This window comes from Macaca mulatta, chromosome 17, assembly GCF_049350105.2.
Source record: "Macaca mulatta isolate MMU2019108-1 chromosome 17, T2T-MMU8v2.0, whole genome shotgun sequence".
Lineage (NCBI taxonomy): Eukaryota > Metazoa > Chordata > Mammalia > Primates > Cercopithecidae > Macaca > Macaca mulatta.
Window position 1 is genome coordinate 19782674 of NC_133422.1, and position 13590 is coordinate 19796263.

Sequence of the window (13590 nt, forward strand, 5' to 3'; positions counted from 1 at the left end):
TATCAACACATTCACCACTGGCTTGAGTCTACCTGCATTCTTTCCCTGAGCACATTATTCTACAGTGTTCTCTCATCACTACTGAGGCTAATGACCAGTGCTTGTCACCAGTGTGCACAGGTGTGGGCTGGTTCAATGACCTGAACTCTGTGGGTTTAGTAGGCTGCTGCATGACCCTTTTTTCAGTCCAGAGGGGGGTCTCCTTCTCTCTGGAAGTCCTGGCACACTGTACTTCTGGAGCCACACAAGCAGCCTCCAACTTCCTGTGTGCTTATTTGTGTGTGCATGTGTGCCTGTTAAACCACAGCCCCAGCCAAATCCAGCCACTTCCCATCCAGTGAAATCCTTCGAAGAATGTGACAACGGTGAACCTGCTCCCTTCTGACCAAGACTGTTCCTCGCTCAGGTTTGCCCAAATGTGCCACATATGTTTAAAACAAACAAACAAAAAACAACAACAAAAAAAAAAAAAAAAACAAGCTTTTCTACTTACCATTCAGAAGTTTTCAGTTTTCAGATACTGTCACATTTGTGGATAGGAAACATTGGATGTCTGATTGGTCCTGCCTTCCCTTTGTGTCCTGTTGTTTGCTGTTATGTAAACTCTGATGAGCTGATCTTTCCTTTCTCCTCAAATCTGCCATTTCTTGACCTCCATTGCGTAATCCCTGAATGTGCCTTCCAGGTGCTATTGTCATTCTGGAGCAAGTATGGCCAAGTCATCTTATGAGAGCTTTGTGAGGATTATCTACAGGCATTGGCTGTAGGACGCGGCACTCTGCCAGCCAGCAGGAACACTTTGGCATTCCCCTCCATTCCAGCTGGGCCAGTGGCTCACTCAGGTTCTGGGCAAGCTGTGTGTCGCCTCCCTCACCTCAGGTCCCTCCCCAGAAAAATTCCAATGATTAGTGCTTTTCACTGCAGCTCACACAGGGACGTATTAATAGAATCCAGAGCCATGTTTGTCTTAGAGAAAAGCTTCTATAAATACAAAACAGTGCTGTGATATGACCCTATCATTCTCCAACCAACAAATTTTTCCTGAGCATCTGTGATTTACAAGTTCTTGCATAATAGGGTTCCAATTTACCATATCAAAGTAACTTCCTCAAAACCGTATCTTATTTACTTATCATGTCAAATTTGTTTATTTATTGATCAATCAATGAATTAATCAGTTGAGAGATGTCATAAACATGTATTTTGTCTTTACTATATGACAGGCTTGGGGCTTATGATAAGGATCCCAAGAGAAACAAGGCGACCTTTTCCTCAAATTGCTCACCGTCTGTATTAGTTTGCATGGGTTGCCATAATAAACGCCACAGACTGGGTGGCTGAAACAATAGAAATTTATTTTCTCACCATTCTGGAGGCTGGAAGTCCAAGATCTAGATGACAGCAGGTTGGTTTCTCTGGGGCATCTCATTGGCTTGCAGATGACCACCTTCTTGCTATGTCCTCCCGTGCTCTTTTTTCTGTGCACACCTACCCCTGGTACCTCTCCCTCTTCTTATAAGGATACCAGTCCTCTTGGATTAGGGCCCCATCCTAAGGGCTTCATATGAACTTAATCACCACTTGGAAGACCTTATCTACAGATTCTGTAACATTCTGAGTTTCTGAAGATTGGGACTTCAACATAGGAATTTGGTGGTGGGGGAACACAATTTAGACCATAATACCATCTTCATTTGAGAGGTAGAGAAATTAAACAGTAGTTACAAGTAAGTGTACTAAGGAGTATGGTAAAGGAGATACAGGGTGATGCTCCAGCATTGAAGAGGACTCCTAACCCAGCCTGAGTGAGAGTGGAGGTCAAGGAAGGCTTCCCGGAAGAGGAAGTACAGCCCATGCTGAATAAATGTAGCACATACAGAGACCTGCAATGAGGGACAGCACAGCCAAGCAAAGTAATTCAGTTTGATTAAAACAAAGAGTACAAGAGAATGGGAGCAAGACGGGAGATGGGAGAGGAAGGCAGGGCCAGTAGGAGAGCCACACAGAGGAGACTGGACTCTGCTATAGCAATGGCACATTAAATAAACACATGTTGGGAATGGAGAGGGGTGGCCACACACCACATGGGGCTTTATGACAGATGATGGCCGTCACTGTTAGGGATATATTACAGGCTGGGAAAGCAGTTAGGAGGCTGACAAAATTATCCATGCAAACGGTGACATATTAGCAGCAGGCAGAGAGGCTGGGGTGGCCTCTCAATGAAACTAAAACCAGGGGAAAGGCAGCATCCGACAAGGGGAATACACAGAGTGAGTAGAACAGCAGCCAAGGAGGGAACTGTAGGAATACAAGCATTTAAAGAAGCCCTAGCAAACTGGTTGTCAAAAGTAATTTTTTCTAATGCATAAAAACTTCAAAATCATAGAGAGGCTCTGTGCTACTCCATCTTTTAGGGACAAAACGGATGGTGATTCTGCCATCATCAATATTTGAAATGCATAGCTTAGTTGTCATGATATTTGCCTGCAGTTTATGCACAGTTTATGGACAAAGGAAGTGAGCAAGTGAAGAATGAATGTGGTGAGTTTCTACAGGTAAGACCTGGAAGTGGTACAAATCAATTACACCCACACCTAACTGTAAGGGAGGCTGGGAAATGTAGTCTAACTGTAGTCTAGCCATTAGATGAACAGAGAGTCAGGGTCTGCCCAAAGAGTACAACTTTCCCTGCCAGAAATGGGATGAAGGAAGGCATTCCAGCCAGAAAGCATGGCATAAGCAGTGCCAGAAATTTTCAGTATGTATTCAGGGACTGTAAGTAGCTGAAATGGTCTATGACATAGAATTCTTGTAGGAGCATATTGGGAGCTACAAGGGAGGCTGAATCTACATTGAACAGAGCTTTAAATATCTCACGAGAGTGTTAAGCTTATTATAATCACCAAAGACCTTTGTTAAAAGGATCTAAAGTGATTTTCACTGCAAAAGATCTTTCAAGTAGATAGAGGTAAAGATATTCATCAATGAGGAAAAAAAAGGAGATAAATGAAGAAAATCTGGATAAGGATAATCTCTGCTTATTTTTGAAAGCCTTGATTTAAAAAATGTTTTTTAAAAAAACTAAGGGCCCAGCCGGGTGCAGTGGCTCACACCTAAAATCCCAGCACATTGGAAGGCAGAAGCGGGCGGATCATGAAGTCAGGAGATCAAGATCATCCTAGCTAACACAGTGAAACCTCATCTCTACTGAAAATACAAAAAATTAGCCGGCGTGGTGGCACATGCCTGTAGTCCCAGCTACTTGGGAGGCTGAGGCAGGAGAATCGCTTGAACCCAGGAGGCAGAGGTTGCAGTGAGCCGAGATCATGCCCTTGCACTCCAGCCTGGGTAACAGAGTAAGACTCCATCTCAAAAAAACAAACAAACAAAAAAACCCAAACAAATAAACAAACAAAAGATAGTAAGGGCCCTTTAAAAATGTTTCTCTGGACATACTATGAGATACTAAAACCAGTAAGGAGGAAAAATATTTTCATCTACTTATGCGTTAGCTTATACTTTCATATAAAAACAACTAGGCAACGTGTGACCGCTTTGAAAGCTCTAGGACAATGAAAATTTTAGCCAAAGGTATTATTTTATGGGAATCTGGAATATTATCACAGCAGGAATGGCTCGCCCCTCTGCTTAAAATCACAGCGTTTTGATTTACTTCTTCTCCACATGTGTCAGAATTGACTTTGCAAGCAATGCCAGACGAGACTATTTCCATCAGTATTGAAAATCTATTCAGTAGATAAGCTGCCATTAGAAATGAATTGCCCGAAAGAGTCACAAAATTCTTCTGTAGCACCATGATTTGTTGTTTTTCATCACCTCTACCCAGCCTTGTGATGCTGAGTCCAATTGAAATCAACACCAACACCATATTTGCTCATAAATCTCTTTTGTTTCAAGGCCAAAGATGGGGTCACCCTTACATCTTTTTGCTAAGAAACACTCATACAGAATACATTCCAGGTATCCCATTGTGGCAGATATATGGCCTCACCCCCAAAACTTAGGAGGCTGGGGATTTGCCAAGGCTTTTTAACAGCTGCCTTCATAAAGAGATAGAGTTTTTCTGGGCCCATGCTCCTCACGTCCTAGAGGGATATGCATACCATTCTTTGCAACCTAGCGAACCTGGTCTTATGGAGACAGTTGATAAAATGGAAAAGATTTTTAAAACGTAGAACCACAATGATAAGACAACCCTTAGCACCAGCTGTTAGCAGTTGTTGACCTTGGACAAATTATGTAACTTCCATGAGCTTAACATGAAAATAATAATACCTATGACACTGGATCCTATATGAATAGCTAGTAGATATCAAGTGCCTAATAGTGCCTGGCACATAGTATGATATAAAATATGTGTTCTTCACACAGGCTCCACTTCCCCCACATATACTGTGTTGAACTGTTGGCCTTGCCTGTGATGGACAACGCACTGAAATCCAAATGTCAGACCCTGTCCTACTTCAGGTATAAAGGCCCTGCTGTGCTGCACGTGTACAGCCTGTTGTCCAGGTACAGTACCTCCAGTGGGTCATATTCTCTGCACATTGTGTACTACCACAGTCCCTGCAGTCGTTGACAAGGATTGGTTCCCTTGAAATTTAACCTACATTGGCTGTTGTACCTTGATAAAGACATGCTACGGTTTACAAGGACTATTAAGTACAGAGTACAAAGAAAAAATATTGAGTTTTCAAGGGCCTCTGTGGAGGGGCAGCACAAGAAACTCTTGTTTGTTTCACTGCCTTCACTACCGCCAATCTTTACTTTTCCAAAGATGGCAGCATCATTCCAGCTGGACAATTCTTGTGGTTTTTTTTCCCCGTTCTGAGGTCAGCTACGGTTTCTCCCATGTTTTCTTCTAGGTGTTCCATTGTTTCAGACCTTATATTGAGATCTCTAGTCTATTTTAAGTTAATTTTGTATAACATTATCTATTGGTTTCTGTAGATGCTTTTTATCTGGTTGAGGAAGTTCCATTCTACTCTTAGTTTATCAAGAGCATTTTTCCACACTGGATTTGGATTGTATCCTGTACTTTTTTCCTATACCTATTGAGATGATAATGTGGTTTTGCCTTTTTAGTTTTTTAATATGGTGAATTAAATTGATTGATTTTTTTTTAATGTTAAGCCAGCATTCTTGGGCCCTGATGTATTATCCCTTTTATACATTGTTGGATTAGATTTGCTAAAATTTGATTTAAATGTTTTGCATCTATCTGCATGACTGATTTTTTGTTTTATAGCTTTTTTTCTTGTGATATCTTCTTGGGTTTGGTATCTGGATAATGCTAGTCTCATTGAATGAGTTAGCATATATTTCTTTCACTTCAATATTCTAGAAGAGATTTGTTATGTAGAATTGGTATTATTGCTTATTTAAACGTTTGGAAGAATTTCCAACAAAGTTTTCCTTATAGGAAGACTTCTAAACTACAAATTTAATATGGCCATGCAGATTATCTATTTCTTCTGGAGTGGGCTTTGGTAATTTCTGCTTTTTTTTTTTTTTTTTTTTTTTTTTTTTTGTTAGACGTAGTTTTGCTCCTGTTGCCCAGGCCGGAGTGCAATGGCGTAATCTCAGCTCACTACAACCTTCACCTCCCAGGTTCAAGTTATTCTCCTGCCTCAGCCTCCCAAGTAGCTGAAATTACAGGTGCCCACCGCCACCACACCTGGCTAATTTTTGTATTTTTAGTAGAGATGGGGTTTCACCATGTTGGCCAGGCTAGTCTTGAACTCCTGACCTGAGGTGATCTACCCACTTCAGCTTCCCAAAGTGCTGGGATTACAGGTATGAGCCACCATGCCAGGCCTGGTAATTTCTGGCTTTCAAGGAGTTTTCTCATTTCAATTAAGTTGTCGAATTTATTGGCCTAAAGTTGTTTATATATTTCCTTGTTATTCTGTTAATATCTCTAGTGATGTCATCTTTCTCATTCTTGATATTGGTAATAAGTGTCTTCTTTCTTTTTTTCAAGATCAGCCTGATTATAGGTATATCAATTTATTTATTATCTCAAAAAACCAGCTTTTGGTTTCATTGCTTTTTGCTATCGTTTTTCTGTTTTCCACTTCACTGATTTCCATTCTGATCTTTATTATTTTCTTTCTTTCACTTGTGTTCTAATTTGCTGTCATACATTTTAATTTTATGTATGTAATAAAATCCACACTACATTGTTATTTTTGTTTAAGATGCAAATTATCTTTTAAAGATATTTCAATAACAATCAGAAGAAAAATCGTACATCTTTGTCCTTGTCAATTTCTGGTGCTATTTATTCCTCTGTGTAGAACCAGACTTCCATTTGATATTATTTTTCTCTGCTTGAAAATCTTGTTTTAAATTTTCTTATAATGTGAATATGCTGGCAATTAATTGTTTCAACTCTTGCATATATGAAAAGGTCTTTTCTTTGCCTTGATTTTTTAAAGAGATTTTTCTGGAGTATAGAATTCTAGGTTGACAGGTTTGTTTCTTCCTTTTAGTACTTTAAAGATATTGCTCCACTATCTTCTCATTTTAATAATTTCCAAGAAGATATCTTCTGCCATCCTTATCTTTGTCCTTGTGTATGTGATGTGTCTTTTTTCTCTGGCTGCTGTTAAGATGTATTCTTTCTCATTAATTTTGAGCAACTATAATCTAACTTGTAGTTTTTATTGTATGTCTTGTTCTTTGGGTTCATTGAACTTTGGATCTGTGGAGTTTATAGTTTTCATCAAATTTAGAAAACTTTTAGCCATTCTTCTACAGTACACTGGGGCTCTTTTTTTCAGTCTATTTTCTCTCTGTGTTTCATTTTGGATAGTTTCTATGTCTATGCCTCCAAGTTTCTCATCTTTACTTTTGTGATGTGTAATCTACCATAAATTCTATCTGCTGTACTTGTCATCTCAGATATTATAGTTTGCATCTCAAGAATTTTGATTTAGAGATTTTATATATTTCACGTCTGTAATTATCTTTTTCAATGTATTGAATAAAATTATAATAACCATTTTAATATTCTTATCTGCTAATTTTAGCATCTATATCAGTTCTGGATGATATGTGTCAACTTTGCACTTAATCTTAACAAAAATAAGTGTGCTTTTTATTCTCATTTTGAATTTTACTGCTTCTTTTCATGCTTGGTAATTTTTATTGGATACTTGGCATTGTGAATGTTATAATGTTGCTGGGTATTTTTGTATTTCTATAAATATTCTTATATGTTATTCTGATATACAGTTATGGTATCTAGAAGATTTATCTTTTTAGGTCTTGCTTGTAAGATTTGTTAGACAGAACCCAAGCAATGCTCAATCTGCAGCTAATGATTCCACTACTGATAGTCTCAGTACTCTACCTAATGCCCCATGTGTCATGGATTTTTTTCCAGTCTGGCTGGTGTAAACAGTCATTATTCCTGGCCCTATGTGAGCACCGTGCATTGTTTTCTCTAATCCTCTTGGATGGTTCTTTCCCTAGCTTCAGGTAGATTTCCTCATTTGCATATACCGGTCCACACTCACCTGAATCCTCAAGCAGGATCCTCTGTAGGTCTCTGGAGTTCTCTTTCTGTGCAGCAACCTCATGTCTTGTGCTCTGCCCTCTGAACTCTAGCTGCCACGGTCTGCCTGGAAACCTTTCAGCAGTCTGTCTTCTCAACTCAGGAAACCCACCAGTCCCCTCCTGGGTTCTTCCTTCCTATGTCACATCCTGAAAACTCTCTGAAGGCAGTAAACTGTGTAAATCAGAGGTGGAGTCACTTATCTACTTATCCATACAAACTCATACATTTGTAACAGAAAAGACTCCTTCCTCCATGCTGTTTGTGATATGATATCCCACAAGGAATAGGTTCTCAACCAACTGCTGAACTGAAAGAAAATTGAATACATCCTCCAAAGTAGAATAAATTAAGACCTCAAGGGATAACTTTCCTTGCTTGTACTCCAAATCTCTTTCACATCCCTTTAATCCACTTGTTTATCAGGAGAATTCCAGAAGGTGGTCTGGTCCACATGCATTTTATTTTATTATATTTATAATTAAAAGTCAAATAAGTTGGGTGTTTTTCCTTTCTCTTCGAGAGTTAGAAACAGATGTTTTAACATCCAGAGGAAGCCCTAGTATGATAAGCCCTTAAACTGAGAACATTATAATATCACTGGGAACAGATAAATGTAAAAACAAAATATTTCAGCTCCCAGAAGTCCAAATCTGTGAGGATGGAAGTAACAAGACGAACAGGAAATAGCATTACTATCACCCACAGACATTTCCCAGGATGTTTCAGAAAACTGGCATGACTTGTAACAACCAGTGATAATTAATTACTAAGCATTGCTGCTCACTGAAAAGTTGTAAGTTTTGGGGAAAAGAAATTTTCTTTCTCCAGCTAGTCTTCTTCTCTGAATATGACAGTTATCACACCCATCACACTCCAGCAAGCAAAGGAAAGGATGCTTTGATTTGTTTTTATAAAGTGGCCTGGGTCCTCATACACATGTCCTTTTTTATTTTCTTTTTTCTTTTTTCTTTTTTTTTTTTTTTTTTTGAGATGGAGTTTCACTCTTGTTGCCTCAGGCTGAAGTGCAATGGCACGATCTCAGCTCACCACAACCTCTGCCTCCCAGGTTGAAGCAATTCTCCTGCCTCAGCCTCCCGAGAGCCGGAATTACAGGCATGCACCACCATGCCCAGCCTATTTTGTATTTTTAGTAGAGATGGGGTTTCTCCATGTTGGTCAGGCTCAAACTCCTGACCTCAGGTGAGGCACCCGCCTCGGCCTCCCAAACTGCTGGGATTACAGGTGTGAGCCACCACATCTGGCCACACATGTCCTCTTCAGAGCAGTGGCTGGTCCATGGAGATGGCGCTCTCCTTTGCTGCCTCATGGCACCACCATCAATTTCTCCGGAAAGAGAAAACACCGGGGGCAGTGGCAAGACTATAAAATTGGAAGTCAGATGGCGGATATCCAAGTCCTGCTCAGCTGCTTATTCCATGTGCAATGTTGAACAAAATTTCCTCAATTTTTGTGGGTTTTCTAGGGCTACCATTACAAAATACCACAGAGGAGATGACGTAAACAACAGAAATTTATTTTCTCACGATCCTGGAGACTGGAATTCCGAGATCCAGGTGTCAGCAGATTAGGTTTCTTCAGAGATCTTCCTCTTTGATTTGGAGGTGGCCACCTTCTCACTGTGTTTTCACACAGTCATCCTTTTCTCTATGTGTGTCTGTGTCCTTTGAAACTAGGGCGGACCCTAATGACCCAATATTAACTTAATTACCTCCTCCCAGGTTCTATTTCCAAACACAGTCACATTCTGAGCCACAGGGGATGAGACTTTCAATATATGAACTTTGGGAACACACAAGTCAGCCCATAGAATTCTCAAAGCCACGTTTTCACCAGACAAAGGACAAGGCAACAATAGTTGTCTTGAAAGTTTATGACGGTCAGGCACAGTGGCTCACACCTGTAGTCCCAGTACTTTGGGAAACTAAGGCAGGTAGATCGCTTGAGCCCAGGAGCTTGAGACCAGCCTGGTCAACATGGTGAAACCCCATCTCTACAAACAAATACAAACACTTAGCCAGGTATGGTGGCATGTGCCTATAGTCCCAACTACCCAGGAGGCTGAGGTAGGAGGATTGCTTGAGCCTGAGAGGTGGAGGTTGCCATGAGCTAAGATTGCACCACTGCACTCCAGTCTGGGTGACAGAGCCACAACAACAACAAAAAAGTTTATGTATAAGAATCTAGTGAGATTTTAGTTGACTTTATTGAAATAAACATACAGAAAAAAATACAAGTCATAAATGTATGGCTCAATGAGTTTTCATAAAGTGAACACGTTCAGTTGAATCTCCAAATCAAGAAGGAAACCCAGAGCCCCTTGTTGCCCCATTCCCCAGGGGGTAACCCCTACCCTAATTTCTAAGAGGATGGATTAATGGTGCCTGCCTTTGTATATATTCTTTGTGTATCCCTTTTCTCACTCAGTGATGTTTGGGAGAGTCACCCATATTGTTACATGTCACTGTAGTTAGTTAATTTTCATTGCTACATTGTATTCCATTGCATGAATATGCCACAGTTAACTTATTCCTTCTATTGTTGATGGGTATTTATGTTGCCTCCAGTTAGGGCCAAAGTCAGTGCCACTGTGAAAACTCTTGCACCTGTCTTTTGTTGAACATATGTACACATTGTTATGGGTACACACCTGAGAGGAGAACTGCTGAGTCATAGGGTATGCACACATTCCACATTAGTAGATACTGTCAAACGTTTTCTAACATAGTTGTATGAATTTATATCCCCAACTAGAGAGCTCTAGTTACTTCACAAAAGGGTATGGTTATTTTTCATACAGAAAACATGGAAACAAGCTGCTAAACATTAGGAAATTGGTTAAAAAAATCATGATGTTTCCACGTAATGTATTAGAAAATAAGAATATTATTCTCAAAGCATATTTAAGAATATGGGGAAATGGGCCAGGTACAGTGGCTCATGCCCATAATCCCAGCACTTTGGGAGGCCGAGGTGGGCAGATCACTTCAGGTCAGGAGTTCAAGACCAGCCTGGCCAACATAGCAAGACTCCATCTCTACTAAAAATACAAAAATTTACCTGGTCATGGTGGTGCGTGCCTATAGTCTCAGCTACTCGGGAGGCTGATGCACAAGAATCTCTTGAACTCGGTAGGGAGAGGTTGCAGTGAGCCAAGACTGGGCCACCGTACTCCAGCCTGGGTGACGGAGGAAGACTGTTTCAAAAAAAAAAAAAAAAAGAAAAGAAAAAGGAAAAACAATATGGGGAAATGATTACAATGTATTAAAAGGGGAAGAAAAAAAAAAAAACCAGGTTACAAACAACTGGTACAGCTTGTGCCAATGTTGTTTTTAAAAAAGTAAGTGTATATATTGTATCTTCATTAAAAGGAACCAAATGTTAATACTGGTTTTCTCTGAGAGATTGGATTATAGATTTTTTTTTCTCTTCATAGATTTCAGCATTTTTTTCCTTAAAATATTCTAAAATGACCATTTACTGCACTTACAATGAATTAGGAAAAGGGCAATTAAGTGTTATTAGTAAAATCATCCTGTCTTATTTCTCAAGTTACCCATGAGACTCAATGAGAAAATGCCCATGGAAGCCCTTTGGGAAAAGACCAAATGCTATTTGAATGTCAATTACTATTACTATCATACCCAGTTCTACTGGACTGCTTTCCATCACTAGCTGAACAGAAAGTTTGAGATGCAGAGGAGCCAAGCTGACCTGGCCACAGGGGTGGGGCAGGTGAGGGAAGAGGGTCCAGGCTCCACCTCAGTGCTTCTCAACCCCAGCTGCACTTCAGAACCATCCAGACAGCTTTAAAAATATACATCAACTGGATAGGAATTTCCAGGTATGGGACCAAAGCATCAGCATTTCCCAAGAGCTCCCCAGTGAATTCCCACATACAACCAGGCTGAGAACTCCTATTCTGGTTGAAGGCAAGACCGTGCACTTTGAGGCACCATGTTGTCGTTTGTTGAGAGTGAGGGACAGGGATGAGGGTCTGGGATAGGTCAAGCCCTGAAAGAAAGCCTCAAGGGTCTGGATTTCCTCACGCAATCAGGCCAGTGGTGGGTGTTATAGTTTGACATTTGACATTTTCCACTGGGCAGGGTTGGGAAAATTAAAGTCTAAGGACACTCAGAAACTGTGTTTAGTTCCCTTGCAGGAAACTTTCCTAGTCTATGTGGTATAGATAATAATGACAATGTACATTTCTAGAACAGATTACAGCTATCAATTTAGTTTCCTGGGCATTACTGAAACCACCCTATAAGCTTTATAAGATTAATCAGGGCAGAAGGGAGGGAGAGAAACAAAAATAAACCAAGTTTGCAGCACACTTAACATGAATCATTAAGTCAACTTACTCTCTGACCTGCTTCCTAAAACTATGGTTACTTGGTGTTTGCTGTCCTAGAATCATGCAGACCCTGTTACAAGATTACAGTTCCCCTAAATCTTCTAAAGATAGCAACTTGAACATCATGAAACATTAAGTTTTCCCTTTGAGACATTCTTTCAGGTGTTAGGCACTGATGAAACTACTGCATCAGCTGGTCTGAAGAACCCCACAGACTCTATTGGTCCGAGCAACCCCAAGAGAAGCTGACTCACCAAAGAATGGAGTTTCCACATCCTGATGATTTCATCTCCCTTGCCCCGACCAATCAACAAACCCAATTTTCCAGCCCCTTGCCCTCCATGATCCCTTTAAAAACCCCAGCCCAGAACTCCTTGAGGAGATGAATTTGAGGTTCACTTCTCATGTCCTCACTCAGCAATCTGCGATCATTTCATTAAACTCTTTCTCTGCTGCATCTCTGCTGTCTCAGTGTGATAAGCCTGTTACTGTGCAGTGGGCATACGAACCTCTTGGTCCTATAACATCACCTCACCGGGGCCTTGTAATCCTTTTCTTTTTTTTTTTTTTTTTTTTTTAACATTGGTGGATATTTACACCAATATTAGAAGCTTTAGTGAGGTATAATTGATATACAATAAACTGTACATGTTTAGGTATATAATTTGATACGTCTTTATACATGTATGCTCCTGTGAAACCATCACCCATTCTCATTGAAATTATCCATAACCCCACAAACTCTCCTCCTGCTTCTTCATAATCATGCCATGTTTTCCTCACCCCCATCTCTATGCAACCACCCATCTGCTTTCTGTTACTGTTATATATAAAGTTTCGGGGCTGCAAAAGAAATAGCACTTGAATATAAAATTTTAATTCTCAGCAAGGCAAGGTGCTTCTATAGAAAGGTGCGCTCTTACAGATGGAGCAATGGTGAGCGCACACTTGGACAAGGGAAGGGAAGGGGTTCTTATCCCTGACGCGCTGGCCCCTGCTGCTGTGTCGTTCCCTTATTGGCTAGGGTTAGACTGCACAGGCTAAACTAATTACGATTGGCTAATTTAAAGAGAATGACGGGGTGAGTGCTTTGGTGGGGGGAAAAATGGCTATGCAGGGTGGAGAATGAGTCAGGGCAGAGCAGGTAGCAGGTAACTGAATGAGTCAGGGTGGAGCAGGTGATTGGAATGAGTTAGGGTGGAGCAGGTGATCGAGTCAGGGTGGAGTACGAAATCGAAAAAGGTTGCTTTATGAGGAAGTTAAGTTTAAAAGTATTGAACATACTGACATATTAATTCTCTGAAAAGAAATTTAGAACTCGTATCTAACAGTTTCTAATGATTAGTTTGCATTTTCTAGAATTTTTATATAAATGGATTTATACAGTATTTGTATCCTTTCATGCACCATAATTATTTTGAGATTTATCTATGTCATTGCTTAGTAGTATTCCATTGTATGGAGATGACACAATTTATTTATCTGTTTTCCTATGGATGGACATTTGAGTTATTTCAAGTTTGGGGCTTTTATAAATCGAGCAGCTATAAACATTTGTGTCCAAGTCTCTGTAGGGATATATGCTTTCAGTTCTTTAGACACCTAGAAGTGAAGTGGCTATCATATG

At 40.2% G+C, this 13590-nt stretch overlaps 1 protein-coding gene across 2 annotated transcripts in view; it reads right to left on the reverse strand.

The window, feature by feature from the left end:
• The window catches only part of LOC114673426 (uncharacterized), a 450214-nt gene that overhangs the window by 369652 nt on the left and 66972 nt on the right, over positions 1 to 13590 (reverse strand). For both annotated transcript variants that reach the window (XR_013408015.1, XR_013408016.1), the window contains one exon: positions 10667 to 10802. The gene's annotated coding sequence lies outside the window, so the exon portion shown is untranslated. The remainder of the gene's footprint in view (positions 1 to 10666; positions 10803 to 13590) is intronic.